Below are 21,745 nucleotides of genomic sequence, written 5' to 3' on the forward strand. Positions count from 1 at the left end.
TTTTGCCTATGACAATTTGTATTCCTAGGCCCGTCACCCATCCAAGTACTAACCAATCCCGACGTTGCTTAACTTCCGAGATCGGACGAGATCGGGTGCATTCAACCTGGTATGGTCATAGACAGTATTGGTCAACATTTTTTGGTCTAAAATCTTTAAAAATGTTAACATTTAAATATATTTTAAAAATCATATTTTGCCTATGACAATTGGTATTCCTAGATGGTCACCCATCTAAGTACCAACCAACCCGACGTTGCTTAACTTCCGAGATCGGACGCGAATCGGGTGCATTCAACCTGGTATGTTCGTAGCCAGTATTGGTCAACATTTTATGGTCTAATCTATTTAAAAATGTAAAAACTTTAATAAATCATATTTTGCCTATGACAATTGGAATTCCTATGCGGTCAGCCATCCAAGTACTAACCAATCCCGACGTTGCGTACCTTCCGAGATCGGACGAGATCGGGTGCATTCAACCTGGTATGGTCGTAGTCAGTATTGGTCAATATTTTTTGGTCTAAAATCTTTAAAAATGTTAACATTTAAATTTATTTTAAAAATCATATTTTGCCTATGACAATTGGTATTCCTAGATGGTCACCCATCTAAGTACCAACCAACCCGACGTTGCTTAACTTCCGAGATCGGACGCGAATCGGGTGCATTCAACCTGGTATGTTCGTAGCCAGTATTGGTCAACATTTTATGGTCTAATCTATTTAAAAATGTAAAAACTTTAATAAATCATGTTGTGCCTACGACAATTGGTATTCCTATGCGGACACCCATCCAAGTAGCAACCAATCCCGATGTTGCTTAACTTCCGAGATCGGACGAGATCGGATGCATTCAACCTGGTATGGTCGTAGTCGGTATTGGTCAACATTTATGGTCTAATCTATTTAAAAATGTAAAAACTTAAATAAATCATATTGTGCCTACGACAATTGGTATTCCTAGGCGGTCACCCATCCAAGTACAAACCAATCCCGACGTTGCTTAACTTCCGAGATCGGACGAGATCGGGTGCATTCAACCTGGTATGTTCGTAGACAGTATTGGTCAACCTTTATGGTCTAACCTATTTAAAAATGTAAAAACTTAAATAAATCATATTGTGCCTACGACAATTGGTATTCCTAGGCGGTCACCCATACAAGTACTAACCAATCCAGACGTTGCTTAACTTCCGAGATCGGACGAGATCGGGTGCATTCAACCTGGTATGGTCGTAGCCAGTATTGGTCAACATTTTTTGGTCTAATCTATTTAAAAATGTAAAAACTTAAATAAATCATATTTTGCCTACGACAATTGGTATTCCTAGGCGGTCACCCATCCAAGTACTAACCAATCCCGACGTTGCTTAACTTCCGAGATCGGACGAGATCGGGTGCATTCAACCTGGTATGGTCGTAGCCAGTATTGGTCAATATTTTTTGGTCTAAAATCTTTAAAAATGTTAACATTTAAATATATTTTAAAAATCATATTTTGCCTATGACAATTGGTATTCCTAGGCGGTCACCCATCTAAGTACCAACCAACCCGACGTTGCTTAACTTCCGAGATCGGGTGCATTCAACCTGGTGTGTTCGTAGCCAGTATTGGTCAACATTTTATGGTCTAATCTGTTTAAAAATGTAAAAACTTAAATAAATCATATTGTGCCTACGACAATTGGTATTCCTAGGCGGTCACCCATCCAAGTAGCAACCAATCCCGATGTTGCTTAACATCCGAGATCGGACGAGATCGGGTGCATTCAACCTGGTATGGTCGAAAGCAGTATTTCTCAACATTTTATGTCTAATCTAATTAAAAAAGTAAAAACTTAAATAAATCATATTTTGCCTACGACAATTGGTATTCCTATGCGGTCACCCATCCAAGTAGCAACCAATCCCGATGTTGCTTAACTTCCGAGATCGGACGAGATCGGGTGCATTCAACCTGGTATGGTCGAAAGCAGTATTTCTCAACATTTTATGTCTAATCTAATTAAAAAAGTAAAAACTTAAATAAATCATATTTTGCCTACGACAATTGGTATTCCTATGCGGTCACCCATCCAAGTAGCAACCAATCCCGACGTTGCTTAACTTCCGAGATCGGACGAGATCGGGTGCATTCAACCTGGTATGGTCGTAGACAGTATTGGTCAACATTCTTTGGTCTAAAATCTTTAAAAATTTTAACATTTGAATATATTTTAAAAATCAAATTTTGCCTATGACAATTTGTATTCCTAGGCCCGTCACCCATCCAAGTACTAACCAATCCCGACGTTGCTTAACTTCCGAGATCGGACGAGATCGGGTGCATTCAACCTGGTATGGTCATAGACAGTATTGGTCAACATTTTTTGGTCTAAAATCTTTAAAAATGTTAACATTTAAATATATTTTATAAATCATATTTTGCCTTTGACAATTGGAATTCCTATGCGGTCACCCATCCAAGTACTAACCAATCCCGACGTTGCGTAACTTCCGAGATCGGACGAGATCGGGTGCATTCAACCTGGTATGGTCGTAAGCAGTATTTCTCAACATTTTATGTCTAATCTATTTAAAAAAGTAAAAACTTAAATAAATCATATTTTGCCTATGACAATTGGAATTCCTATGCGGTCACCCATCCAAGTACTAACCAATCCCGACGTTGCGTACCTTCCGAGATCGGACGAGATCGGGTGCATTCAACCTGGTATGGTCGTAGGCAGTATTGGTCAATATTTTTTGGTCTAAAATCTTTAAAAATGTTAACATTTAAATTTATTTTAAAAATCATATTTTGCCTATGACAATTGGTATTCCTAGATGGTCACCCATCTAAGTACCAACCAACCCGACGTTGCTTAACTTCCGAGATCGGACGCGAATCGGGTGCATTCAACCTGGTATGTTCGTAGCCAGTATTGGTCAACATTTTATGGTCTAATCTATTTAAAAATGTAAAAACTTGAATAAATCATATTGTGCCTACGACAATTGGTATTCCTAGGCGGTCACCCATCCAAGTACTAACCAATCCCAAAGTTGCTTAACTTCCGAGATCGGACGAGATCGGGTGCATTCAACCTGGTGTGGTCGTAGCCAGTATTGGTCAACATTTTTTGGTCTAAAATCTTTAAAAATGTTAACATTTAAATATATTTTATGAATCATATTTTGCCTATGACAATTGGAATTCCTATGCGGTCAACCATCCAAGTACTAACCAATCCCGACGTTGCTTAACTTCCGAGATCGGACGAGATCGGGTGCATTCAACCTGGTATGGTCGTAGACAGTATTGGTCAACATTTATGGTCTAATCTATTTAAAAATGTAAAAACTTAAATAAATCATATTGTGCCTACGACAATTGGTATTCCTAGGCGGTCACCCATCCAAGTAGCAACCAATCCCGATGTTGCTTAACATCCGAGATCGGACGAGATCGGGTGCATTCAACCTGGTATGGTCGAAAGCAGTATTTCTCAACATTTTATGTCTAATCTAATTAAAAAAGTAAAAACTTAAATAAATCATATTTTGCCTACGACAATTGGTATTCCTATGCGGTCACCCATCCAAGTAGCAACCAATCCCGATGTTGCTTAACTTCCGAGATCGGACGAGATCGGGTGCATTCAACCTGGTATGGTCGAAAGCAGTATTTCTCAACATTTTATGTCTAATCTAATTAAAAAAGTAAAAACTTAAATAAATCATATTTTGCCTACGACAATTGGTATTCCTATGCGGTCACCCATCCAAGTAGCAACCAATCCCGACGTTGCTTAACTTCCGAGATCGGACGAGATCGGGTGCATTCAACCTGGTATGGTCGTAGACAGTATTGGTCAACATTCTTTGGTCTAAAATCTTTAAAAATTTTAACATTTGAATATATTTTAAAAATCGTATTTTGCCTATGACAATTTGTATTCCTAGGCCCGTCACCCATCCAAGTACTAACCAATCCCGACGTTGCTTAACTTCCGAGATCGGACGAGATCGGGTGCATTCAACCTGGTATGGTCATAGACAGTATTGGTCAACATTTTTTGGTCTAAAATCTTTAAAAATGTTAACATTTAAATATATTTTATAAATCATATTTTGCCTATGACAATTGGAATTCCTATGCGGTCACCCATCCAAGTACTAACCAATCCCGACGTTGCGTAACTTCCGAGATCGGACGAGATCGGGTGCATTCAACCTGGTATGGTCGTAAGCAGTATTTCTCAACATTTTATGTCTAATCTATTTAAAAAATTAAAAACTTAAATAAATCATATTTTGCCTATGACAATTGGAATTCCTATGCGGTCACCCATCCAAGTACTAACCAATCCCGACGTTGCGTACCTTCCGAGATCGGACGAGATCGGGTGCATTCAACCTGGTATGGTCGTAGGCAGTATTGGTCAATATTTTTTGGTCTAAAATCTTCAAAAATGTTAACATTTAAATTTATTTTAATAATCATATTTTACCTATGACAATTGGTATTCCTAGATGGTCACCCTTCTAAGTACCAACCAACCCGACGTTGCTTAACTTCCGAGATCGGACGCGAATCGGGTGCATTCAACCTGGTATGTTCGTAGCCAGTATTGGTCAACATTTTATGGTCTAATCTATTTAAAAATGTAAAAACTTTAATAAATCATATTGTGCCTACGACAATTGGTATTCCTATGCGGTCACCCATCCAAGTAGCAACCAATCCCGATGTTGCTTAACTTCCGAGATCGGACGAGATCGGATGCATTCAACCTGGTATGGTCGTAGTCGGTATTGGTCAACATTTATGGTCTAATCTATTTAAAAATGTAAAAACTTAAATAAATCATATTGTGCCTACGACAATTGGTATTCCTAGGCGGTCACCCATCCAAGTACAAACCAATCCCGACGTTGCTTAACTTCCGAGATCGGACGAGATCGGGTGCATTCAACCTGGTATGTTCGTAGACAGTATTGGTCAACCTTTATGGTCTAACCTATTTAAAAATGTAAAAACTTAAATAAATCATATTGTGCCTACAATAATTGGTATTCCTAGGCGGTCACCCATACAAGTACTAACCAATCCAGACGTTGCTTAACTTCCGAGATCGGACGAGATCGGGTGCATTCAACCTGGTATGGTCGTAGCCAGTATTGGTCAACATTTTTTGGTCTAATCTATTTAAAAATGTAAAAACTTAAATAAATCATATTTTGCCTACGACAATTGGTATTCCTATGCGGTCACCCATCCAAGTAGCAACCAATCCCGATGTTGCTTAACTTCCGAGATCGGACGAGATCGGGTGCATTCAACCTAGTATGGTCGTAGACAGTATTGGTCAACATTTTTTGGTCTAATCTATTTAAAAATGTAAAAACTTAAATAAATCATATTTTGCCTACGACAATTGGTATTCCTATGCGGTCACCCATCCAAGTAGCAACCAATCCCGACGTTGCTTAACTTCCGAGATCGGACGCGAATCGGGTGCATTCAACTTGGTGTGTTCGTAGCCAGTATTGGTCAACATTTTATGGTCTAATCTATTTAAAAATGTAAAAACTTAACTAAATCATATTGTGCCTACGACAATTGGTATTCCTATGCGGTCACCCATCCAAGTAGCAACCAATCCCGATGTTGCTTAACTTCCGAGATCGGACGAGATCGGGTGCATTCAACCTAGTATGGTCGTAGACAGTATTGGTCAACATTTTTTGGTCTAAAATCTTTAAAAATGTTACCATTTAAATATATTTTAAAAATCATATTTTGCCTATGACAATTGGTATTCCTAGGCGGTCACCCATCCAAGTACTAACCAATCCCGACGTTGCTTAACTTCCGAGATCGGACGAGATCGGGTGCATTCAACCTGGTGTGGTCGTAGACAGTATTGGTCAACATTTTTTGGTCTAAAATCTTTAAAAATGTTAACATTTAAATATATTTTATGAATCATATTTTGCCTATGACAATTGGAATTCCTATGCGGTCAACCATCCAAGTACTAACCAATCCCGACGTTGCTTAACTTCCGAGATCGGACGAGACCGGGTGCATTCAACCTGGTATGGTCGTAGACAGTATTGGTCAACATTTATGGTCTAATCTATTTAAAAATGTAAAAACTTAAATAAATCATATTGTGCCTACGACAATTGGTATTCCTAGGCGGTCACCCATCCAAGTAGCAACCAATCCCGATGTTGCTTAACATCCGAGATCGGACGAGATCGGGTGCATTCAACCTGGTATGGTCGAAAGCAGTATTTCTCAACATTTTATGTCTAATCTAATTAAAAAAGTAAAAACTTAAATAAATCATATTTTGCCTACGACAATTGGTATTCCTATGCGGTCACCCATCCAAGTAGCAACCAATCCCGATGTTGCTTAACTTCCGAGATCGGACGAGATCGGGTGCATTCAACCTGGTATGGTCGTACGCAGTATTTCTCAACATTTTATGTCTAATCTATTTAAAAAAGTAAAAACTTAAATAAATCATATTTTGCCTACGACAATTGGTATTCCTAGGCGGTCACCCATCCAAGTACTAACCAATCCCGACGTTGCTTAACTTCCGAGATCAGACGAGATCGGGTGCATTCAACCTGGTATGGTCGTAGACAGTATTGGTCAACATTTATGGTCTAATCTATTTAAAAATGTAAAAACTTAAATAAATCATATTTTGCCTATGAAAATTGGAATTCCTATGCGGTCAACCATCCAAGTACTAACCAATCCCGACGTTGCTTAACTTCCGAGATCGGACGAGGTCGGGTGCATTCAACCTGGTATGGTCGTAGACAGTATTGATCAACATTTTATGGTCTAATTTATTTAAAAATGTAAAAACTTTAATAAATCATATTGTGCCTACGACAATTGGTATTCCTATGCGGTCACCCATCCAAGTAGCAACCAATCCCGATGTTGCTTAACTTCCGAGATCGGACGAGATCGGATGCATTCAACCTGGTATGGTCGTAGTCGGTATTGGTCAACATTTATGGTCTAATCTATTTAAAAATGTAAAAACTTAAATAAATCATATTGTGCCTACGACAATTGGTATTCCTAGGCGGTCACCCATCCAAGTACAAACCAATCCCGACGTTGCTTAACTTCCGAGATCGGACGAGATCGGGTGCATTCAACCTGGTATGTTCGTAGACAGTATTGGTCAACCTTTATGGTTTAACCTATTTAAAAATGTAAAAACTTAAATAAATCATATTGTGCCTACGACAATTGGTATTCCTAGGCGGTCACCCATACAAGTACTAACCAATCCAGACGTTGCTTAACTTCCGAGATCGGACGAGATCGGGTGCATTCAACCTGGTATGGTCGTAGCCAGTATTGGTCAACATTTTTTGGTCTAATCTATTTAAAAATGTAAAAACTTAAATAAATCATATTTTGCCTACGACAATTGGTATTCCTAGGCGGTCACCCATCCAAGTACTAACCAATCCCGACGTTGCTTAACTTCCGAGATCGGACGAGATCGGGTGCATTCAACCTGGTATGGTCGTAGGCAGTATTGGTCAATATTTTTTGGTCTAAAATCTTTAAAAATGTTAACATTTAAATATATTTTAAAAATCATATTTTGCCTATGACAATTGGTATTCCTAGGCGGTCACCCATCTAAGTACCAACCAACCCGACGTTGCTTAACTTCCGAGATCGGACGCGAATCGGGTGCATTCAACCTGGTATGGTCGTAGACAGTATTGGTCAACATTTTATGGTCTAATCTATTTAAAAATGTAAAAACTTAACTAAATCATATTGTGCCTACGACAATTGGTATTCCTATGCGGTCACCCATCCAAGTAGCAACCAATCCCGATGTTGCTTAACTTCCGAGATCGGACGAGATCGGGTGCATTCAACCTAGTATGGTCGTAGACAGTATTGGTCAACATTTTTTGGTCTAAAATCTTTAAAAATGTTACCATTTAAATATATTTTAAAAATCATATTTTGCCTATGACAATTGGTATTCCTAGGCGGTCACCCATCCAAGTACTAACCAATCCCAAAGTTGCTTAACTTCCGAGATCGGACGAGATCGGGTGCATTCAACCTGGTGTGGTCGTAGACAGTATTGGTCAACATTTTTTGGTCTAAAATCTTTAAAAATGTTAACATTTAAATATATTTTATGAATCATATTTTGCCTATGACAATTGGAATTCCTATGCGGTCAACCATCCAAGTACTAACCAATCCCGACGTTGCTTAACTTCCGAGATCGGACGAGATCGGGTGCATTCAACCTGGTATGGTCGTAGACAGTATTGGTCAACATTTATGGTCTAATCTATTTAAAAATGTAAAAACTTAAATAAATCATATTGTGCCTACGACAATTGGTATTCCTAGGCGGTCACCCATCCAAGTAGCAACCAATCCCGATGTTGCTTAACATCCGAGATCGGACGAGATCGGGTGCATTCAACCTGGTATGGTCGAAAGCAGTATTTCTCAACATTTTATGTCTAATCTAATTAAAAAAGTAAAAACTTAAATAAATCATATTTTGCCTACGACAATTGGTATTCCTATGCGGTCACCCATCCAAGTAGCAACCAATCCCGATGTTGCTTAACTTCCGAGATCGGACGAGATCGGGTGCATTCAACCTGGTATGGTCGTAAGCAGTATTTCTCAACATTTTATGTCTAATCTATTTAAAAAAGTAAAAACTTAAATAAATCATATTTTGCCTACGACAATTGGTATTCCTAGGCGGTCACCCATCCAAGTACTAACCAATCCCGACGTTGCTTAACTTCCGAGATCGGACGAGATCGGGTGCATTCAACCTGGTATGGTCGTAGACAGTATTGGTCAACATTTATGGTCTAATCTATTTAAAAATGTAAAAACTTAAATAAATCATATTTTGCCTACGACAATTGGTATTCCTAGGCGGTCACCCATCCAAGTACTAACCAATCCCGACGTTGCTTAACTTACGAGATCGGACGAGATCGGGTGCATTCAACCTGGTATGGTCGTAGACAGTATTGGTCAACATTTATGGTCTAATCTATTTAAAAATGTAAAAACTTAAATAAATCATATTTTGCCTACGACAATTGGTATTCCTAGGCGGTCACCCATCCAAGTACTAACCAATCCCGACGTTGCTTAACTTCCGAGATCGGACGAGATCGGGTGCATTCAACCTGGTATGGTCGTAGGCAGTATTGGTCAATATTTTTTGGTCTAAAATCTTTAAAAATGTTAACATTTAAATATATTTTAAAAATCATATTTTGCCTATGACAATTGGTATTCCTAGGCGGTCACCCATCTAAGTACCAACCAACCCGACGTTGCTTAACTTCCGAGATCGGACGCGAATCGGGTGCATTCAACTTGGTGTGTTCGTAGCCAGTATTGGTCAACATTTTATGGTCTAATCTATTTAAAAATGTAAAAACTTAACTAAATCATATTGTGCATACGACAATTGGTATTCCTATGCGGTCACCCATCCAAGTAGCAACCAATCCCGATGTAACTTAACTTCCGAGATCGGACGAGATCGGAGGCATTCAACCTGGTATGGTCGTAGTCGGTATTGGTCAACATTTATGGTCTAATCTATTTAAAAATGTAAAAACTTAAATAAATCATATTGTGCCTACGACAATTGGTATTCCTAGGCGGTCACCCATCCAAGTACAAACCAATCCCGACGTTGCTTAACTTCCGAGATCGGACGAGATCGGGTGCATTCAACCTGGTATGTTCGTAGACAGTATTGGTCAACCTTTATGGTCTAACCTATTTAAAAATGTAAAAACTTAAATAAATCATATTGTGCCTGCAATAATTGGTATTCCTAGGCGGTCACCCATACAAGTACTAACCAATCCAGACGTTGCTTAACTTCCGAGATCGGACGAGATCGGGTGCATTCAACCTGGTATGGTCGTAGCCAGTATTGGTCAACATTTTTTGGTCTAATCTATTTAAAAATGTAAAAACTTAAATAAATCATATTTTGCCTACGACAATTGGTATTCCTAGGCGGTCACCCATCCAAGTACTAACCAATCCCGACGTTGCTTAACTTCCGAGATCGGACGAGATCGGGTGCATTCAACCTGGTATGGTCGTAGGCAGTATTGGTCAATATTTTTTGGTCTAAAATCTTTAAAAATGTTAACATTTAAATATATTTTAAAAATCATATTTTGCCTATGACAATTGGTATTCCTAGGCGGTCACCCATCTAAGTACCAACCAACCCGACGTTGCTTAACTTCCGAGATCGGACGCGAATCGGGTGCATTCAACTTGGTGTGTTCGTAGCCAGTATTGGTCAACATTTTATGGTCTAATCTATTTAAAAATGTAAAAACTTAACTAAATCATATTGTGCCTACGACAATTGGTATTCCTATGCGGTCACCCATCCAAGTAGCAACCAATCCCGATGTTGCTTAACTTGCGAGATCGGACGAGATCGGGTGCATTCAACCTGGTGTGGTCGTAGACAGTATTGTTCAACATTTTTTGGTCTAAAATCTTTAAAAATGTTAACATTTAAATATATTTTATGAATCATATTTTGCCTATGACAATTGGAATTCCTATGCGGTCAACCATCCAAGTACTAACCAATCCCGACGTTGCTTAACTTCCGAGATCGGACGAGATCGGGTGCATTCAACCTGGTATGGTCGTAGACAGTATTGGTCAACATTTATGGTCTAATCTATTTAAAAATGTAAAAACTTAAATAAATCATATTGTGCCTACGACAATTGGTATTCCTAGGCGGTCACCCATCCAAGTAGCAACCAATCCCGATGTTGCTTAACATCCGAGATCGGACGAGATCGGGTGCATTCAACCTGGTATGGTCGAAAGCAGTATTTCTCAACATTTTATGTCTAATCTAATTAAAAAAGTAAAAACTTAAATAAATCATATTTTGCCTACGACAATTGGTATTCCTATGCGGTCACCCATCCAAGTAGCAACCAATCCCGATGTTGCTTAACTTCCGAGATCGGACGAGATCGGGTGCATTCAACCTGGTATGGTCGTAAGCAGTATTTCTCAACATTTTATGTCTAATCTATTTAAAAAAGTAAAAACTTAAATAAATCATATTTTGCCTACGACAATTGGTATTCCTAGGCGGTCACCCATCCAAGTACTAACCAATCCCGACGTTGCTTAACTTCCGAGATCGGACGAGATCGGGTGCATTCAACCTGGTATGGTCGTAGACAGTATTGGTCAACATTTATGGTCTAATCTATTTAAAAATGTAAAAACTTAAATAAATCATATTTTGCCTACGACAATTGGTATTCCTAGGCGGTCACCCATCCAAGTACTAACCAATCCCGACGTTGCTTAACTTCCGAGATCGGACGAGATCGGGTGCATTCAACCTGGTATGGTCGTAGACAGTATTGGTCAACATTTATGGTCTAATCTATTTAAAAATGTAAAAACTTAAATAAATCATATTGTGCCTACGACAATTGGTATTCCTATGCGGTCACCCATCCAAGTAGCAACCAATCCCGATGTTGCTTAACTTCCGAGATCGGACGAGATCGGATGCATTCAACCTGGTATAGTCGTAGTCGGTATTGGTCAACATTTATGGTCTAATCTATTTAAAAATGTAAAAACTTAAATAAATCATATTGTGCCTACGACAATTGGTATTCCTAGGCGGTCACCCATCCAAGTACAAACCAATCCCGACGTTGCTTAACTTCCGAGATCGGACGAGATCGGGTGCATTCAACCTGGTATGTTCGTAGACAGTATTGGTCAACCTTTATGGTTTAACCTATTTAAAAATGTAAAAACTTAAATAAATCATATTGTGCCTACGACAATTGGTATTCCTAGGCGGTCACCCATACAAGTACTAACCAATCCAGACGTTGCTTAACTTCCGAGATCGGACGAGATCGGGTGCATTCAACCTGGTATGGTCGTAGCCAGTATTGGTCAACATTTTTTGGTCTAATCTATTTAAAAATGTAAAAACTTAAATAAATCATATTTTGCCTACGACAATTGGTATTCCTAGGCGGTCACCCATCCAAGTACTAACCAATCCCGACGTTGCTTAACTTCCGAGATCGGACGAGATCGGGTGCATTCAACCTGGTATGGTCGTAGGCAGTATTGGTCAATATTTTTTGGTCTAAAATCTTTAAAAATGTTAACATTTAAATATATTTTAAAAATCATATTTTGCCTATGACAATTGGTATTCCTAGGCGGTCACCCATCTAAGTACCAACCAACCCGACGTTGCTTAACTTCCGAGATCGGACGCGAATCGGGTGCATTCAACCTGGTATGGTCGTAGACAGTATTGGTCAACATTTTATGGTCTAATCTATTTAAAAATGTAAAAACTTAACTAAATCATATTGTGCCTACGACAATTGGTATTCCTATGCGGTCACCCATCCAAGTAGCAACCAATCCCGATGTTGCTTAACTTCCGAGATCGGACGAGATCGGGTGCATTCAACCTAGTATGGTCGTAGACAGTATTGGTCAACATTTTTTGGTCTAAAATCTTTAAAAATGTTACCATTTAAATATATTTTAAAAATCATATTTTGCCTATGACAATTGGTATTCCTAGGCGGTCACCCATCCAAGTACTAACCAATCCCAAAGTTGCTTAACTTCCGAGATCGGACGAGATCGGGTGCATTCAACCTGGTATGTTCGTAGACAGTATTGGTCAACCTTTATGGTCTAACCTATTTAAAAATGTAAAAACTTAAATAAATCATATTGTGCCTACGACAATTGGTATTCCTAGGCGGTCACCCATACAAGTACTAACCAATCCAGACGTTGCTTAACTTCCGAGATCGGACGAGATCGGGTGCATTCAACCTGGTATGGTCGTAGCCAGTATTGGTCAACATTTTTTGGTCTAATCTATTTAAAAATGTAAAAACTTAAATAAATCATATTTTGCCTACGACAATTGGTATTCCTAGGCGGTCACCCATCCAAGTACTAACCAATCCCGACGTTGCTTAACTTCCGAGATCGGACGAGATCGGGTGCATTCAACCTGGTATGGTCGTAGGCAGTATTGGTCAATATTTTTTGGTCTAAAATCTTTAAAAATGTTAATATTTAAATATATTTTAAAAATCATATTTTGCCTATGACAATTGGTATTCCTAGGCGGTCACCCATCCAAGTACCAACCAACCCGACGTTGCTTAACTTCCGAGATCGGACGCGAATCGGGTGCATTCAACTTGGTGTGTTCGTAGCCAGTATTGGTCAACATTTTATGGTCTAATCTATTCAAAAATGTAAAAACTTAACTAAATCATATTGTGCCTACGACAATTGGTATTCCTATGCGGTCACCCATCCAAGTAGCAACCAATCCCGATGTTGCTTAACTTCCGAGATCGGACGAGATCGGGTGCATTCAACCTAGTATGGTCGTAGACAGTATTGGTCAACATTTTTTGGTCTAAAATCTTTAAAAATGTTACCATTTAAATATATTTTAAAAATCATATTTTGCCTATGACAATTGGTATTCCTAGGCGGTCACCCATCCAAGTACTAACCAATCCCAAAGTTGCTTAACTTCCGAGATCGGACGAGATCGGGTGCATTCAACCTGGTGTGGTCGTAGACAGTATTGGTCAACATTTTTTGGTCTAAAATCTTTAAAAATGTTAACATTTAAATATATTTTATGAATCATATTTTGCCTATGACAATTGGAATTCCTATGCGGTCAACCATCCAAGTACTAACCAATCCCGACGTTGCTTAACTTCCGAGATCGGACGAGATCGGGTGCATTCAACCTGGTATGGTCGTAGACAGTATTGGTCAACATTTATGGTCTAATCTATTTAAAAATGTAAAAACTTAAATAAATCATATTGTGCCTACGACAATTGGTATTCCTAGGCGGTCACCCATCCAAGTAGCAACCAATCCCGATGTTGCTTAACATCCGAGATCGGACGAGATCGGGTGCATTCAACCTGGTATGGTCGAAAGCAGTATTTCTCAACATTTTATGTCTAATCTAATTAAAAAAGTAAAAACTTAAATAAATCATATTTTGCCTACGACAATTGGTATTCCTATGCGGTCACCCATCCAAGTAGCAACCAATCCCGATGTTGCTTAACTTCCGAGATCGGACGAGATCGGGTGCATTCAACCTGGTATGGTCGTAAGCAGTATTTCTCAACATTTTATGTCTAATCTATTTAAAAAAGTAAAAACTTAAATAAATCATATTTTGCCTACGACAATTGGTATTCCTAGGCGGTCACCCATCCAAGTACTAACCAATCCCGACGTTGCTTAACTTCCGAGATCGGACGAGATCGGGTGCATTCAACCTGGTATGGTCGTAGACAGTATTGGTCAACATTTATGGTCTAATCTATTTAAAAATGTAAAAACTTAAATAAATCATATTTTGCCTACGACAATTGGTATTCCTAGGCGGTCACCCATCCAAGTACTAACCAATCCCGACGTTGCTTAACTTCCGGGATCGGACGAGATCGGGTGCATTCAACCTGGTATGGTCGTAGGCAGTATTGGTCAATATTTTTTGGTCTAAAATCTTTAAAAATGTTAACATTTAAATATATTTTAAAAATCATATTTTGCCTATGACAATTGGTATTCCTAGGCGGTCACCCATCTAAGTACCAACCAACCCGACGTTGCTTAACTTCCGAGATCGGACGCGAATCGGGTGCATTCAACTTGGTGTGTTCGTAGCCAGTATTGGTCAACATTTTATGGTCTAATCTATTTAAAAATGTAAAAACTTAACTAAATCATATTGTGCATACGACAATTGGTATTCCTATGCGGTCACCCATCCAAGTAGCAACCAATCCCGATGTTGCTTAACTTCCGAGATCGGACGAGATCGGAGGCATTCAACCTGGTATGGTCGTAGTCGGTATTGGTCAACATTTATGGTCTAATCTATTTAAAAATGTAAAAACTTAAATAAATCATATTGTGCCTACGACAATTGGTATTCCTAGGCGGTCACCCATCCAAGTACAAACCAATCCCGACGTTGCTTAACTTCCGAGATCGGACGAGATCGGGTGCATTCAACCTGGTATGTTCGTAGACAGTATTGGTCAACCTTTATGGTCTAACCTATTTAAAAATGTAAAAACTTAAATAAATCATATTGTGCCTGCAATAATTGGTATTCCTAGGCGGTCACCCATACAAGTACTAACCAATCCAGACGTTGCTTAACTTCCGAGATCGGACGAGATCGGGTGCATTCAACCTGGTATGGTCGTAGCCAGTATTGGTCAAAATTTTTTGGTCTAATCTATTTAAAAATGTAAAAACTTAAATAAATCATATTTTGCCTACGACAATTGGTATTCCTAGGCGGTCACCCATCCAAGTACTAACCAATCCCGACGTTGCTTAACTTCCGAGATCGGACGAGATCGGGTGCATTCAACCTGGTATGGTCGTAGGCAGTATTGGTCAATATTTTTTGGTCTAAAATCTTTAAAAATGTTAACATTTAAATATATTTTAAAAATCATATTTTGCCTATGACAATTGGTATTCCTAGGCGGTCACCCATCTAAGTACCAACCAACCCGACGTTGCTTAACTTCCGAGATCGGACGCGAATCGGGTGCATTCAACTTGGTGTGTTCGTAGCCAGTATTGGTCAACATTTTATGGTCTAATCTATTTAAAAATGTAAAAACTTAACTAAATCATATTGTGCCTACGACAATTGGTATTCCTATGCGGTCACCCATCCAAGTAGCAACCAATCCCGATGTTGCTTAACTTCCGAGATCGGACGAGATCGGGTGCATTCAACCTGGTGTGGTCGTAGACAGTATTGGTCAACATTTTTTGGTCTAAAATCTTTAAAAATGTTAACATTTAAATATATTTTATGAATCATATTTTGCCTATGACAATTGGAATTCCTATGCGGTCAACCATCCAAGTACTAACCAATCCCGACGTTGCTTAACTTCCGAGATCGGACGAGATCGGGTGCATTCAACCTGGTATGGTCGTAGACAGTATTGGTCAACATTTATGGTCTAATCTATTTAAAAATGTAAAAACTTAAATAAATCATATTGTGCCTACGACAATTGGTATTCCTAGGCGGTCACCCATCCAAGTAGCAACCAATCCCGATGTTGCTTAACATCCGAGATCGGACGAGATCGGGTGCATTCAACCTGGTATGGTCGAAAGCAGTATTTCTCAACATTTTATGTCTAATCTAATTAAAAAAGTAAAAACTTAAATAAATCATATTTTGCCTACGACAATTGGTATTCCTATGCGGTCACCCATCCAAGTAGCAACCAATCCCGATGTTGCTTAACTTCCGAGATCGGACGAGATCGGGTGCATTCAACCTGGTATGGTCGTAAGCAGTATTTCTCAACATTTTATGTCTAATCTATTTAAAAAAGTAAAAACTTAAATAAATCATATTTTGCCTACGACAATTGGTATTCCTAGGCGGTCACCCATCCAAGTACTAACCAATCCCGACGTTGCTTAACTTCCGAGATCGGACGAGATCGGGTGCATTCAACCTGGTATGGTCGTAGACAGTATTGGTCAACATTTATGGTCTAATCTATTTAAAAATGTAAAAACTTAAATAAATCATATTTTGCCTACGACAATTGGTATTCCTAGGCGGTCACCCATCCAAGTACTAACCAATCCCGACGTTGCTTAACTTCCGAGATCGGACGAGATCGGGTGCATTCAACCTGGTATGGTCGTAGACAGTATTGGTCAACATTTATGGTCTAATCTATTTAAAAATGTAAAAACTTAAATAAATCATATTTTGCCTACGACAATTGGTATTCCTAGGCGGTCACCCATCCAAGTACTAACCAATCCCGACGTTGCTTAACTTCCGAGATCGGACGAGATCGGGTGCATTCAACCTGGTATGGTCGTAGGCAGTATTGGTCAATATTTTTTGGTCTAAAATCTTTAAAAATGTTAACATTTAAATATATTTTAAAAATCATATTTTGCCTATGACAATTGGTATTCCTAGGCGGTCACCCATCTAAGTGCCAACCAACCCGACGTTGCTTAACTTCCGAGATCGGACGCGAATCGGGTGCATTCAACTTGGTGTGTTCGTAGCCAGTATTGGTCAACATTTTATGGTCTAATCTATTTAAAAATGTAAAAACTTAAATAAATCATATTGTGCCTACGACAATTGGTATTCCTAGGCGGTCACCCATCCAAGTACTAACCAATCCCGACGTTGCTTAACTTCCGAGATCGGACGAGATCGGGTGCATTCAACCTGGTATGGTCGTAGGCAGTATTGGTCAATATTTTTTGGTCTAAAATCTTTAAAAATGTTAACATTTAAATATATTTTAAAAATCATATTTTGCCTATGACAATTGGTATTCCTAGGCGGTCACCCATCCAAGTACTAACCAATCCCGACGTTGCTTAACTTCCGAGATCGGACGAGATCGGGTGCATTCAACCTGGTGTGGTCGTAGACAGTATTGGTCAACATTTTTTGGTCTAAAATCTTTAAAAATGTTAACATTTAAATATATTTTATGAATCATATTTTGCCTATGACAATTGGAATTCCTATGCGGTCAACCATCCAAGTACTAACCAATCCCGACGTTGCTTAACTTCCGAGATCGGACGAGACCGGGTGCATTCAACCTGGTATGGTCGTAGACAGTATTGGTCAACATTTATGGTCTAATCTATTTAAAAATGTAAAAACTTAAATAAATCATATTGTGCCTACGACAATTGGTATTCCTAGGCGGTCACCCATCCAAGTAGCAACCAATCCCGATGTTGCTTAACATCCGAGATCGGACGAGATCGGGTGCATTCAACCTGGTATGGTCGAAAGCAGTATTTCTCAACATTTTATGTCTAATCTAATTAAAAAAGTAAAAACTTAAATAAATCATATTTTGCCTACGACAATTGGTATTCCTATGCGGTCACCCATCCAAGTAGCAACCAATCCCGATGTTGCTTAACTTCCGAGATCGGACGAGATCGGGTGCATTCAACCTGGTATGGTCGTACGCAGTATTTCTCAACATTTTATGTCTAATCTATTTAAAAAAGTAAAAACTTAAATAAATCATATTTTGCCTACGACAATTGGTATTCCTAGGCGGTCACCCATCCAAGTACTAACCAATCCCGACGTTGCTTAACTTCCGAGATCAGACGAGATCGGGTGCATTCAACCTGGTATGGTCGTAGACAGTATTGGTCAACATTTATGGTCTAATCTATTTAAAAATGTAAAAACTTAAATAAATCATATTTTGCCTATGAAAATTGGAATTCCTATGCGGTCAACCATCCAAGTACTAACCAATCCCGACGTTGCTTAACTTCCGAGATCGGACGAGGTCGGGTGCATTCAACCTGGTATGGTCGTAGACAGTATTGATCAACATTTTATGGTCTAATTTATTTAAAAATGTAAAAACTTTAATAAATCATATTGTGCCTACGACAATTGGTATTCCTATGCGGTCACCCATCCAAGTAGCAACCAATCCCGATGTTGCTTAACTTCCGAGATCGGACGAGATCGGATGCATTCAACCTGGTATGGTCGTAGTCGGTATTGGTCAACATTTATGGTCTAATCTATTTAAAAATGTAAAAACTTAAATAAATCATATTGTGCCTACGACAATTGGTATTCCTAGGCGGTCACCCATCCAAGTACAAACCAATCCCGACGTTGCTTAACTTCCGAGATCGGACGAGATCGGGTGCATTCAACCTGGTATGTTCGTAGACAGTATTGGTCAACCTTTATGGTTTAACCTATTTAAAAATGTAAAAACTTAAATAAATCATATTGTGCCTACGACAATTGGTATTCCTAGGCGGTCACCCATACAAGTACTAACCAATCCAGACGTTGCTTAACTTCCGAGATCGGACGAGATCGGGTGCATTCAACCTGGTATGGTCGTAGCCAGTATTGGTCAACATTTTTTGGTCTAATCTATTTAAAAATGTAAAAACTTAAATAAATCATATTTTGCCTACGACAATTGGTATTCCTAGGCGGTCACCCATCCAAGTACTAACCAATCCCGACGTTGCTTAACTTCCGAGATCGGACGAGATCGGGTGCATTCAACCTGGTATGGTCGTAGGCAGTATTGGTCAATATTTTTTGGTCTAAAATCTTTAAAAATGTTAACATTTAAATATATTTTAAAAATCATATTTTGCCTATGACAATTGGTATTCCTAGGCGGTCACCCATCTAAGTACCAACCAACCCGACGTTGCTTAACTTCCGAGATCGGACGCGAATCGGGTGCATTCAACCTGGTATGGTCGTAGACAGTATTGGTCAACATTTTATGGTCTAATCTATTTAAAAATGTAAAAACTTAACTAAATCATATTGTGCCTACGACAATTGGTATTCCTATGCGGTCACCCATCCAAGTAGCAACCAATCCCGATGTTGCTTAACTTCCGAGATCGGACGAGATCGGGTGCATTCAACCTAGTATGGTCGTAGACAGTATTGGTCAACATTTTTTGGTCTAAAATCTTTAAAAATGTTACCATTTAAATATATTTTAAAAATCATATTTTGCCTATGACAATTGGTATTCCTAGGCGGTCACCCATCCAAGTACTAACCAATCCCAAAGTTGCTTAACTTCCGAGATCGGACGAGATCGGGTGCATTCAACCTGGTATGTTCGTAGACAGTATTGGTCAACCTTTATGGTCTAACCTATTTAAAAATGTAAAAACTTAAATAAATCATATTGTGCCTACGACAATTGGTATTCCTAGGCGGTCACCCATACAAGTACTAACCAATCCAGACGTTGCTTAACTTCCGAGATCGGACGAGATCGGGTGCATTCAACCTGGTATGGTCGTAGCCAGTATTGGTCAACATTTTTTGGTCTAATCTATTTAAAAATGTAAAAACTTAAATAAATCATATTTTGCCTACGACAATTGGTATTCCTAGGCGGTCACCCATCCAAGTACTAACCAATCCCGACGTTGCTTAACTTCCGAGATCGGACGAGATCGGGTGCATTCAACCTGGTATGGTCGTAGGCAGTATTGGTCAATATTTTTTGGTCTAAAATCTTTAAAAATGTTAACATTTAAATATATTTTAAAAATCATATTTTGCCTATGACAATTGGTATTCCTAGGCGGTCACCCATCTAAGTACCAACCAACCCGACGTTGCTTAACTTCCGAGATCGGACGCGAATCGGGTGCATTCAACTTGGTGTGTTCGTAGCCAGTATTGGTCAACATTTTATGGTCTAATCTATTCAAAAATGTAAAAACTTAACTAAATCATATTGTGCCTACGACAATTGGTATTCCTATGCGGTCACCCATCCAAGTAGCAACCAATCCCGATGTTGCTTAACTTCCGAGATCGGACGAGATCGGGTGCATTCAACCTAGTATGGTCGTAGACAGTATTGGTCAACATTTTTTGGTCTAAAATCTTTAAAAATGTTACCATTTAAATATATTTTAAAAATCATATTTTGCCTATGACAATTGGTATTCCTAGGCGGTCACCCATCCAAGTACTAACCAATCCCAAAGTTGCTTAACTTCCGAGATCGGACGAGATCGGGAGCATTCAACCTGGTGTGGTCGTAGACAGTATTGGTCAACATTTTTTGGTCTAAAATCTTTAAAAATGTTAACATTTAAATATATTTTATGAATCATATTTTGCCTATGACAATTGGAATTCCTATGCGGTCAACCATCCAAGTACTAACCAATCCCGACGTTGCTTAACTTCCGAGATCGGACGAGATCGGGTGCATTCAACCTGGTATGGTCGTAGACAGTATTGGTCAACATTTATGGTCTAATCTATTTAAAAATGTAAAAACTTAAATAAATCATATTGTGCCTACGACAATTGGTATTCCTAGGCGGTCACCCATCCAAGTAGCAACCAATCCCGATGTTGCTTAACTTCCGAGATCGGACGAGATCGGGTGCATTCAACCTGGTATGGTCGTAAGCAGTATTTCTCAACATTTTATGTCTAATCTAATTAAAAAAGTGAAAACTTAAATAAATCATATTTTGCCTACGACAATTGGTATTCCTATGCGGTCACCCATCCAAGTAGCAACCAATCCCGATGTTGCTTAACTTCCGAGATCGGACGAGATCGGGTGCATTCAACCTGGTATGGTCGTAAGCAGTATTTCTCAACATTTTATGTCTAATCTATTTAAAAAAGTAAAAACTTAAATAAATCATATTTTGCCTACGACAATTGGTATTCCTAGGCGGTCACCCATCCAAGTACTAACCAATCCCGACGTTGCTTAACTTCCGAGATCGGACGAGATCGGGTGCATTCAACCTGGTATGGTCGTAGACAGTATTGGTCAACATTTATGGTCTAATCTATTTAAAAATGTAAAAACTTAAATAAATCATATTTTGCCTACGACAATTGGTATTCCTAGGCGGTCACCCATCCAAGTACTAACCAATCCCGACGTTGCTTAACTTCCGAGATCGGACGAGATCGGGTGCATTCAACCTGGTATGGTCGTAGACAGTATTGGTCAACATTTATGGTCTAATCTATTTA

The 21,745-nt window shown here is 38.9% G+C and overlaps 36 non-coding genes and 78 pseudogenes across 36 annotated transcripts; all 114 read right to left on the reverse strand.

Moving 5' to 3' along the window:
• Positions 1-3: 3 nt before the first annotated feature.
• On the reverse strand, positions 4-123 carry LOC146151100 (5S ribosomal RNA; annotated as a pseudogene).
• A 74-nt stretch (positions 124-197) lies between these two features.
• LOC146151101 (5S ribosomal RNA) lies at positions 198-316 on the reverse strand (annotated as a pseudogene).
• Positions 317-381: 65 nt separating this feature from the next.
• On the reverse strand, positions 382-500 carry LOC146151102 (5S ribosomal RNA; annotated as a pseudogene).
• A 74-nt stretch (positions 501-574) lies between these two features.
• On the reverse strand, positions 575-693 carry LOC146151103 (5S ribosomal RNA; annotated as a pseudogene).
• Positions 694-758: 65 nt separating this feature from the next.
• LOC146151104 (5S ribosomal RNA) lies at positions 759-877 on the reverse strand (annotated as a pseudogene).
• A 64-nt stretch (positions 878-941) lies between these two features.
• On the reverse strand, positions 942-1,060 carry LOC146151105 (5S ribosomal RNA). The gene has a single exon (XR_014498361.1). It is a non-coding gene; the product is annotated as a 5S ribosomal RNA (ribosomal RNA).
• Positions 1,061-1,124: 64 nt separating this feature from the next.
• LOC146151106 (5S ribosomal RNA) lies at positions 1,125-1,243 on the reverse strand (annotated as a pseudogene).
• A 65-nt stretch (positions 1,244-1,308) lies between these two features.
• Positions 1,309-1,427, reverse strand: LOC146151107 (5S ribosomal RNA). Its single transcript, XR_014496213.1, has one exon. It is a non-coding gene; the product is annotated as a 5S ribosomal RNA (ribosomal RNA).
• A 247-nt stretch (positions 1,428-1,674) lies between these two features.
• LOC146151108 (5S ribosomal RNA) lies at positions 1,675-1,793 on the reverse strand (annotated as a pseudogene).
• Positions 1,794-1,857: 64 nt separating this feature from the next.
• LOC146151109 (5S ribosomal RNA) lies at positions 1,858-1,976 on the reverse strand (annotated as a pseudogene).
• A 64-nt stretch (positions 1,977-2,040) lies between these two features.
• LOC146151110 (5S ribosomal RNA) lies at positions 2,041-2,159 on the reverse strand (annotated as a pseudogene).
• Positions 2,160-2,233: 74 nt separating this feature from the next.
• Positions 2,234-2,353, reverse strand: LOC146151111 (5S ribosomal RNA; annotated as a pseudogene).
• A 74-nt stretch (positions 2,354-2,427) lies between these two features.
• Positions 2,428-2,546, reverse strand: LOC146151112 (5S ribosomal RNA; annotated as a pseudogene).
• A 64-nt stretch (positions 2,547-2,610) lies between these two features.
• On the reverse strand, positions 2,611-2,729 carry LOC146151113 (5S ribosomal RNA; annotated as a pseudogene).
• A 74-nt stretch (positions 2,730-2,803) lies between these two features.
• On the reverse strand, positions 2,804-2,922 carry LOC146151114 (5S ribosomal RNA; annotated as a pseudogene).
• Positions 2,923-2,987: 65 nt separating this feature from the next.
• On the reverse strand, positions 2,988-3,106 carry LOC146151115 (5S ribosomal RNA). Its single transcript, XR_014496135.1, has one exon. It is a non-coding gene; the product is annotated as a 5S ribosomal RNA (ribosomal RNA).
• A 74-nt stretch (positions 3,107-3,180) lies between these two features.
• On the reverse strand, positions 3,181-3,299 carry LOC146151116 (5S ribosomal RNA; annotated as a pseudogene).
• Positions 3,300-3,363: 64 nt separating this feature from the next.
• On the reverse strand, positions 3,364-3,482 carry LOC146151117 (5S ribosomal RNA; annotated as a pseudogene).
• Positions 3,483-3,546: 64 nt separating this feature from the next.
• LOC146151118 (5S ribosomal RNA) lies at positions 3,547-3,665 on the reverse strand (annotated as a pseudogene).
• A 64-nt stretch (positions 3,666-3,729) lies between these two features.
• Positions 3,730-3,848, reverse strand: LOC146151119 (5S ribosomal RNA; annotated as a pseudogene).
• Positions 3,849-3,922: 74 nt separating this feature from the next.
• LOC146151120 (5S ribosomal RNA) lies at positions 3,923-4,042 on the reverse strand (annotated as a pseudogene).
• Positions 4,043-4,116: 74 nt separating this feature from the next.
• LOC146151121 (5S ribosomal RNA) lies at positions 4,117-4,235 on the reverse strand (annotated as a pseudogene).
• Positions 4,236-4,299: 64 nt separating this feature from the next.
• Positions 4,300-4,418, reverse strand: LOC146151122 (5S ribosomal RNA; annotated as a pseudogene).
• Positions 4,419-4,676: 258 nt separating this feature from the next.
• Positions 4,677-4,795, reverse strand: LOC146151123 (5S ribosomal RNA; annotated as a pseudogene).
• Positions 4,796-4,859: 64 nt separating this feature from the next.
• LOC146151124 (5S ribosomal RNA) lies at positions 4,860-4,978 on the reverse strand. Its single transcript, XR_014498362.1, has one exon. It is a non-coding gene; the product is annotated as a 5S ribosomal RNA (ribosomal RNA).
• Positions 4,979-5,042: 64 nt separating this feature from the next.
• LOC146151125 (5S ribosomal RNA) lies at positions 5,043-5,161 on the reverse strand (annotated as a pseudogene).
• Positions 5,162-5,226: 65 nt separating this feature from the next.
• LOC146151126 (5S ribosomal RNA) lies at positions 5,227-5,345 on the reverse strand (annotated as a pseudogene).
• Positions 5,346-5,410: 65 nt separating this feature from the next.
• LOC146151127 (5S ribosomal RNA) lies at positions 5,411-5,530 on the reverse strand (annotated as a pseudogene).
• A 65-nt stretch (positions 5,531-5,595) lies between these two features.
• LOC146151128 (5S ribosomal RNA) lies at positions 5,596-5,714 on the reverse strand (annotated as a pseudogene).
• Positions 5,715-5,788: 74 nt separating this feature from the next.
• Positions 5,789-5,907, reverse strand: LOC146151129 (5S ribosomal RNA; annotated as a pseudogene).
• A 74-nt stretch (positions 5,908-5,981) lies between these two features.
• On the reverse strand, positions 5,982-6,100 carry LOC146151130 (5S ribosomal RNA; annotated as a pseudogene).
• Positions 6,101-6,164: 64 nt separating this feature from the next.
• Positions 6,165-6,283, reverse strand: LOC146151131 (5S ribosomal RNA; annotated as a pseudogene).
• A 64-nt stretch (positions 6,284-6,347) lies between these two features.
• On the reverse strand, positions 6,348-6,466 carry LOC146151132 (5S ribosomal RNA; annotated as a pseudogene).
• A 64-nt stretch (positions 6,467-6,530) lies between these two features.
• On the reverse strand, positions 6,531-6,649 carry LOC146151133 (5S ribosomal RNA). The gene has a single exon (XR_014495680.1). It is a non-coding gene; the product is annotated as a 5S ribosomal RNA (ribosomal RNA).
• A 64-nt stretch (positions 6,650-6,713) lies between these two features.
• On the reverse strand, positions 6,714-6,832 carry LOC146151134 (5S ribosomal RNA; annotated as a pseudogene).
• Positions 6,833-6,897: 65 nt separating this feature from the next.
• LOC146151135 (5S ribosomal RNA) lies at positions 6,898-7,016 on the reverse strand (annotated as a pseudogene).
• Positions 7,017-7,080: 64 nt separating this feature from the next.
• LOC146151136 (5S ribosomal RNA) lies at positions 7,081-7,199 on the reverse strand. Its single transcript, XR_014498364.1, has one exon. It is a non-coding gene; the product is annotated as a 5S ribosomal RNA (ribosomal RNA).
• A 64-nt stretch (positions 7,200-7,263) lies between these two features.
• On the reverse strand, positions 7,264-7,382 carry LOC146151137 (5S ribosomal RNA; annotated as a pseudogene).
• A 65-nt stretch (positions 7,383-7,447) lies between these two features.
• LOC146151138 (5S ribosomal RNA) lies at positions 7,448-7,566 on the reverse strand. Its single transcript, XR_014497032.1, has one exon. It is a non-coding gene; the product is annotated as a 5S ribosomal RNA (ribosomal RNA).
• Positions 7,567-7,640: 74 nt separating this feature from the next.
• Positions 7,641-7,759, reverse strand: LOC146151139 (5S ribosomal RNA; annotated as a pseudogene).
• Positions 7,760-7,824: 65 nt separating this feature from the next.
• LOC146151140 (5S ribosomal RNA) lies at positions 7,825-7,943 on the reverse strand (annotated as a pseudogene).
• A 74-nt stretch (positions 7,944-8,017) lies between these two features.
• On the reverse strand, positions 8,018-8,136 carry LOC146151141 (5S ribosomal RNA). The gene has a single exon (XR_014497024.1). It is a non-coding gene; the product is annotated as a 5S ribosomal RNA (ribosomal RNA).
• A 74-nt stretch (positions 8,137-8,210) lies between these two features.
• Positions 8,211-8,329, reverse strand: LOC146151142 (5S ribosomal RNA; annotated as a pseudogene).
• A 64-nt stretch (positions 8,330-8,393) lies between these two features.
• LOC146151143 (5S ribosomal RNA) lies at positions 8,394-8,512 on the reverse strand (annotated as a pseudogene).
• A 64-nt stretch (positions 8,513-8,576) lies between these two features.
• Positions 8,577-8,695, reverse strand: LOC146151144 (5S ribosomal RNA; annotated as a pseudogene).
• A 64-nt stretch (positions 8,696-8,759) lies between these two features.
• Positions 8,760-8,878, reverse strand: LOC146151145 (5S ribosomal RNA). The gene has a single exon (XR_014497194.1). It is a non-coding gene; the product is annotated as a 5S ribosomal RNA (ribosomal RNA).
• Positions 8,879-8,942: 64 nt separating this feature from the next.
• On the reverse strand, positions 8,943-9,061 carry LOC146151146 (5S ribosomal RNA). Its single transcript, XR_014497413.1, has one exon. It is a non-coding gene; the product is annotated as a 5S ribosomal RNA (ribosomal RNA).
• Positions 9,062-9,125: 64 nt separating this feature from the next.
• Positions 9,126-9,244, reverse strand: LOC146151147 (5S ribosomal RNA). Its single transcript, XR_014497144.1, has one exon. It is a non-coding gene; the product is annotated as a 5S ribosomal RNA (ribosomal RNA).
• Positions 9,245-9,318: 74 nt separating this feature from the next.
• On the reverse strand, positions 9,319-9,437 carry LOC146151148 (5S ribosomal RNA; annotated as a pseudogene).
• A 65-nt stretch (positions 9,438-9,502) lies between these two features.
• On the reverse strand, positions 9,503-9,621 carry LOC146151149 (5S ribosomal RNA; annotated as a pseudogene).
• Positions 9,622-9,685: 64 nt separating this feature from the next.
• On the reverse strand, positions 9,686-9,804 carry LOC146151150 (5S ribosomal RNA). Its single transcript, XR_014498365.1, has one exon. It is a non-coding gene; the product is annotated as a 5S ribosomal RNA (ribosomal RNA).
• Positions 9,805-9,868: 64 nt separating this feature from the next.
• On the reverse strand, positions 9,869-9,987 carry LOC146151151 (5S ribosomal RNA; annotated as a pseudogene).
• A 65-nt stretch (positions 9,988-10,052) lies between these two features.
• On the reverse strand, positions 10,053-10,171 carry LOC146151152 (5S ribosomal RNA). Its single transcript, XR_014497255.1, has one exon. It is a non-coding gene; the product is annotated as a 5S ribosomal RNA (ribosomal RNA).
• A 74-nt stretch (positions 10,172-10,245) lies between these two features.
• On the reverse strand, positions 10,246-10,364 carry LOC146151153 (5S ribosomal RNA; annotated as a pseudogene).
• A 65-nt stretch (positions 10,365-10,429) lies between these two features.
• On the reverse strand, positions 10,430-10,548 carry LOC146151154 (5S ribosomal RNA; annotated as a pseudogene).
• Positions 10,549-10,622: 74 nt separating this feature from the next.
• On the reverse strand, positions 10,623-10,741 carry LOC146151155 (5S ribosomal RNA; annotated as a pseudogene).
• Positions 10,742-10,805: 64 nt separating this feature from the next.
• On the reverse strand, positions 10,806-10,924 carry LOC146151156 (5S ribosomal RNA; annotated as a pseudogene).
• A 64-nt stretch (positions 10,925-10,988) lies between these two features.
• LOC146151157 (5S ribosomal RNA) lies at positions 10,989-11,107 on the reverse strand (annotated as a pseudogene).
• A 64-nt stretch (positions 11,108-11,171) lies between these two features.
• Positions 11,172-11,290, reverse strand: LOC146151158 (5S ribosomal RNA). Its single transcript, XR_014497205.1, has one exon. It is a non-coding gene; the product is annotated as a 5S ribosomal RNA (ribosomal RNA).
• Positions 11,291-11,354: 64 nt separating this feature from the next.
• On the reverse strand, positions 11,355-11,473 carry LOC146151159 (5S ribosomal RNA). Its single transcript, XR_014497216.1, has one exon. It is a non-coding gene; the product is annotated as a 5S ribosomal RNA (ribosomal RNA).
• Positions 11,474-11,537: 64 nt separating this feature from the next.
• LOC146151160 (5S ribosomal RNA) lies at positions 11,538-11,656 on the reverse strand (annotated as a pseudogene).
• A 64-nt stretch (positions 11,657-11,720) lies between these two features.
• LOC146151161 (5S ribosomal RNA) lies at positions 11,721-11,839 on the reverse strand. The gene has a single exon (XR_014498366.1). It is a non-coding gene; the product is annotated as a 5S ribosomal RNA (ribosomal RNA).
• A 64-nt stretch (positions 11,840-11,903) lies between these two features.
• LOC146151162 (5S ribosomal RNA) lies at positions 11,904-12,022 on the reverse strand (annotated as a pseudogene).
• Positions 12,023-12,087: 65 nt separating this feature from the next.
• LOC146151163 (5S ribosomal RNA) lies at positions 12,088-12,206 on the reverse strand. The gene has a single exon (XR_014497366.1). It is a non-coding gene; the product is annotated as a 5S ribosomal RNA (ribosomal RNA).
• A 74-nt stretch (positions 12,207-12,280) lies between these two features.
• Positions 12,281-12,399, reverse strand: LOC146151164 (5S ribosomal RNA; annotated as a pseudogene).
• Positions 12,400-12,464: 65 nt separating this feature from the next.
• Positions 12,465-12,583, reverse strand: LOC146151165 (5S ribosomal RNA; annotated as a pseudogene).
• A 74-nt stretch (positions 12,584-12,657) lies between these two features.
• On the reverse strand, positions 12,658-12,776 carry LOC146151166 (5S ribosomal RNA). Its single transcript, XR_014497652.1, has one exon. It is a non-coding gene; the product is annotated as a 5S ribosomal RNA (ribosomal RNA).
• Positions 12,777-12,840: 64 nt separating this feature from the next.
• On the reverse strand, positions 12,841-12,959 carry LOC146151167 (5S ribosomal RNA; annotated as a pseudogene).
• Positions 12,960-13,024: 65 nt separating this feature from the next.
• Positions 13,025-13,143, reverse strand: LOC146151168 (5S ribosomal RNA). The gene has a single exon (XR_014497478.1). It is a non-coding gene; the product is annotated as a 5S ribosomal RNA (ribosomal RNA).
• A 74-nt stretch (positions 13,144-13,217) lies between these two features.
• Positions 13,218-13,336, reverse strand: LOC146151169 (5S ribosomal RNA; annotated as a pseudogene).
• A 65-nt stretch (positions 13,337-13,401) lies between these two features.
• LOC146151170 (5S ribosomal RNA) lies at positions 13,402-13,520 on the reverse strand (annotated as a pseudogene).
• A 74-nt stretch (positions 13,521-13,594) lies between these two features.
• On the reverse strand, positions 13,595-13,713 carry LOC146151171 (5S ribosomal RNA). Its single transcript, XR_014497025.1, has one exon. It is a non-coding gene; the product is annotated as a 5S ribosomal RNA (ribosomal RNA).
• A 74-nt stretch (positions 13,714-13,787) lies between these two features.
• LOC146151172 (5S ribosomal RNA) lies at positions 13,788-13,906 on the reverse strand (annotated as a pseudogene).
• Positions 13,907-13,970: 64 nt separating this feature from the next.
• Positions 13,971-14,089, reverse strand: LOC146151173 (5S ribosomal RNA; annotated as a pseudogene).
• A 64-nt stretch (positions 14,090-14,153) lies between these two features.
• Positions 14,154-14,272, reverse strand: LOC146151174 (5S ribosomal RNA; annotated as a pseudogene).
• Positions 14,273-14,336: 64 nt separating this feature from the next.
• LOC146151175 (5S ribosomal RNA) lies at positions 14,337-14,455 on the reverse strand. Its single transcript, XR_014497227.1, has one exon. It is a non-coding gene; the product is annotated as a 5S ribosomal RNA (ribosomal RNA).
• A 64-nt stretch (positions 14,456-14,519) lies between these two features.
• LOC146151176 (5S ribosomal RNA) lies at positions 14,520-14,638 on the reverse strand. The gene has a single exon (XR_014496550.1). It is a non-coding gene; the product is annotated as a 5S ribosomal RNA (ribosomal RNA).
• A 74-nt stretch (positions 14,639-14,712) lies between these two features.
• On the reverse strand, positions 14,713-14,831 carry LOC146151177 (5S ribosomal RNA; annotated as a pseudogene).
• Positions 14,832-14,896: 65 nt separating this feature from the next.
• LOC146151178 (5S ribosomal RNA) lies at positions 14,897-15,015 on the reverse strand (annotated as a pseudogene).
• A 64-nt stretch (positions 15,016-15,079) lies between these two features.
• Positions 15,080-15,198, reverse strand: LOC146151179 (5S ribosomal RNA). Its single transcript, XR_014498367.1, has one exon. It is a non-coding gene; the product is annotated as a 5S ribosomal RNA (ribosomal RNA).
• Positions 15,199-15,262: 64 nt separating this feature from the next.
• On the reverse strand, positions 15,263-15,381 carry LOC146151180 (5S ribosomal RNA; annotated as a pseudogene).
• Positions 15,382-15,446: 65 nt separating this feature from the next.
• Positions 15,447-15,565, reverse strand: LOC146151181 (5S ribosomal RNA). Its single transcript, XR_014497589.1, has one exon. It is a non-coding gene; the product is annotated as a 5S ribosomal RNA (ribosomal RNA).
• A 74-nt stretch (positions 15,566-15,639) lies between these two features.
• LOC146151182 (5S ribosomal RNA) lies at positions 15,640-15,758 on the reverse strand (annotated as a pseudogene).
• Positions 15,759-15,823: 65 nt separating this feature from the next.
• LOC146151183 (5S ribosomal RNA) lies at positions 15,824-15,942 on the reverse strand (annotated as a pseudogene).
• Positions 15,943-16,016: 74 nt separating this feature from the next.
• Positions 16,017-16,135, reverse strand: LOC146151184 (5S ribosomal RNA; annotated as a pseudogene).
• A 64-nt stretch (positions 16,136-16,199) lies between these two features.
• LOC146151185 (5S ribosomal RNA) lies at positions 16,200-16,318 on the reverse strand (annotated as a pseudogene).
• A 64-nt stretch (positions 16,319-16,382) lies between these two features.
• On the reverse strand, positions 16,383-16,501 carry LOC146151186 (5S ribosomal RNA; annotated as a pseudogene).
• A 64-nt stretch (positions 16,502-16,565) lies between these two features.
• On the reverse strand, positions 16,566-16,684 carry LOC146151187 (5S ribosomal RNA). The gene has a single exon (XR_014497238.1). It is a non-coding gene; the product is annotated as a 5S ribosomal RNA (ribosomal RNA).
• A 64-nt stretch (positions 16,685-16,748) lies between these two features.
• On the reverse strand, positions 16,749-16,867 carry LOC146151188 (5S ribosomal RNA). Its single transcript, XR_014497249.1, has one exon. It is a non-coding gene; the product is annotated as a 5S ribosomal RNA (ribosomal RNA).
• Positions 16,868-16,931: 64 nt separating this feature from the next.
• On the reverse strand, positions 16,932-17,050 carry LOC146151189 (5S ribosomal RNA). The gene has a single exon (XR_014497700.1). It is a non-coding gene; the product is annotated as a 5S ribosomal RNA (ribosomal RNA).
• Positions 17,051-17,308: 258 nt separating this feature from the next.
• On the reverse strand, positions 17,309-17,427 carry LOC146151190 (5S ribosomal RNA). Its single transcript, XR_014497811.1, has one exon. It is a non-coding gene; the product is annotated as a 5S ribosomal RNA (ribosomal RNA).
• A 74-nt stretch (positions 17,428-17,501) lies between these two features.
• On the reverse strand, positions 17,502-17,620 carry LOC146151191 (5S ribosomal RNA; annotated as a pseudogene).
• A 74-nt stretch (positions 17,621-17,694) lies between these two features.
• On the reverse strand, positions 17,695-17,813 carry LOC146151192 (5S ribosomal RNA; annotated as a pseudogene).
• Positions 17,814-17,877: 64 nt separating this feature from the next.
• Positions 17,878-17,996, reverse strand: LOC146151193 (5S ribosomal RNA; annotated as a pseudogene).
• A 64-nt stretch (positions 17,997-18,060) lies between these two features.
• Positions 18,061-18,179, reverse strand: LOC146151194 (5S ribosomal RNA; annotated as a pseudogene).
• Positions 18,180-18,243: 64 nt separating this feature from the next.
• On the reverse strand, positions 18,244-18,362 carry LOC146151195 (5S ribosomal RNA). Its single transcript, XR_014495682.1, has one exon. It is a non-coding gene; the product is annotated as a 5S ribosomal RNA (ribosomal RNA).
• A 64-nt stretch (positions 18,363-18,426) lies between these two features.
• LOC146151196 (5S ribosomal RNA) lies at positions 18,427-18,545 on the reverse strand (annotated as a pseudogene).
• A 65-nt stretch (positions 18,546-18,610) lies between these two features.
• Positions 18,611-18,729, reverse strand: LOC146151197 (5S ribosomal RNA; annotated as a pseudogene).
• Positions 18,730-18,793: 64 nt separating this feature from the next.
• LOC146151198 (5S ribosomal RNA) lies at positions 18,794-18,912 on the reverse strand. Its single transcript, XR_014498368.1, has one exon. It is a non-coding gene; the product is annotated as a 5S ribosomal RNA (ribosomal RNA).
• A 64-nt stretch (positions 18,913-18,976) lies between these two features.
• Positions 18,977-19,095, reverse strand: LOC146151199 (5S ribosomal RNA; annotated as a pseudogene).
• A 65-nt stretch (positions 19,096-19,160) lies between these two features.
• LOC146151200 (5S ribosomal RNA) lies at positions 19,161-19,279 on the reverse strand. Its single transcript, XR_014497923.1, has one exon. It is a non-coding gene; the product is annotated as a 5S ribosomal RNA (ribosomal RNA).
• Positions 19,280-19,353: 74 nt separating this feature from the next.
• Positions 19,354-19,472, reverse strand: LOC146151201 (5S ribosomal RNA; annotated as a pseudogene).
• A 65-nt stretch (positions 19,473-19,537) lies between these two features.
• On the reverse strand, positions 19,538-19,656 carry LOC146151202 (5S ribosomal RNA; annotated as a pseudogene).
• Positions 19,657-19,730: 74 nt separating this feature from the next.
• Positions 19,731-19,849, reverse strand: LOC146151203 (5S ribosomal RNA). Its single transcript, XR_014497653.1, has one exon. It is a non-coding gene; the product is annotated as a 5S ribosomal RNA (ribosomal RNA).
• A 64-nt stretch (positions 19,850-19,913) lies between these two features.
• On the reverse strand, positions 19,914-20,032 carry LOC146151204 (5S ribosomal RNA; annotated as a pseudogene).
• Positions 20,033-20,097: 65 nt separating this feature from the next.
• LOC146151205 (5S ribosomal RNA) lies at positions 20,098-20,216 on the reverse strand. Its single transcript, XR_014498034.1, has one exon. It is a non-coding gene; the product is annotated as a 5S ribosomal RNA (ribosomal RNA).
• A 74-nt stretch (positions 20,217-20,290) lies between these two features.
• On the reverse strand, positions 20,291-20,409 carry LOC146151206 (5S ribosomal RNA; annotated as a pseudogene).
• Positions 20,410-20,474: 65 nt separating this feature from the next.
• Positions 20,475-20,593, reverse strand: LOC146151207 (5S ribosomal RNA; annotated as a pseudogene).
• Positions 20,594-20,667: 74 nt separating this feature from the next.
• Positions 20,668-20,786, reverse strand: LOC146151208 (5S ribosomal RNA). The gene has a single exon (XR_014498203.1). It is a non-coding gene; the product is annotated as a 5S ribosomal RNA (ribosomal RNA).
• Positions 20,787-20,860: 74 nt separating this feature from the next.
• Positions 20,861-20,979, reverse strand: LOC146151209 (5S ribosomal RNA; annotated as a pseudogene).
• A 64-nt stretch (positions 20,980-21,043) lies between these two features.
• LOC146151210 (5S ribosomal RNA) lies at positions 21,044-21,162 on the reverse strand (annotated as a pseudogene).
• A 64-nt stretch (positions 21,163-21,226) lies between these two features.
• LOC146151211 (5S ribosomal RNA) lies at positions 21,227-21,345 on the reverse strand (annotated as a pseudogene).
• A 64-nt stretch (positions 21,346-21,409) lies between these two features.
• On the reverse strand, positions 21,410-21,528 carry LOC146151212 (5S ribosomal RNA). The gene has a single exon (XR_014497261.1). It is a non-coding gene; the product is annotated as a 5S ribosomal RNA (ribosomal RNA).
• A 64-nt stretch (positions 21,529-21,592) lies between these two features.
• Positions 21,593-21,711, reverse strand: LOC146151213 (5S ribosomal RNA). Its single transcript, XR_014497272.1, has one exon. It is a non-coding gene; the product is annotated as a 5S ribosomal RNA (ribosomal RNA).
• Between the last annotated feature and the right edge of the window lie 34 nt (positions 21,712-21,745).

Source organism: Ascidiella aspersa, chromosome 4, assembly GCF_963924565.1.
Source record: "Ascidiella aspersa chromosome 4, kaAscAspe10.2, whole genome shotgun sequence".
NCBI lineage: Eukaryota > Metazoa > Chordata > Ascidiacea > Phlebobranchia > Ascidiidae > Ascidiella > Ascidiella aspersa.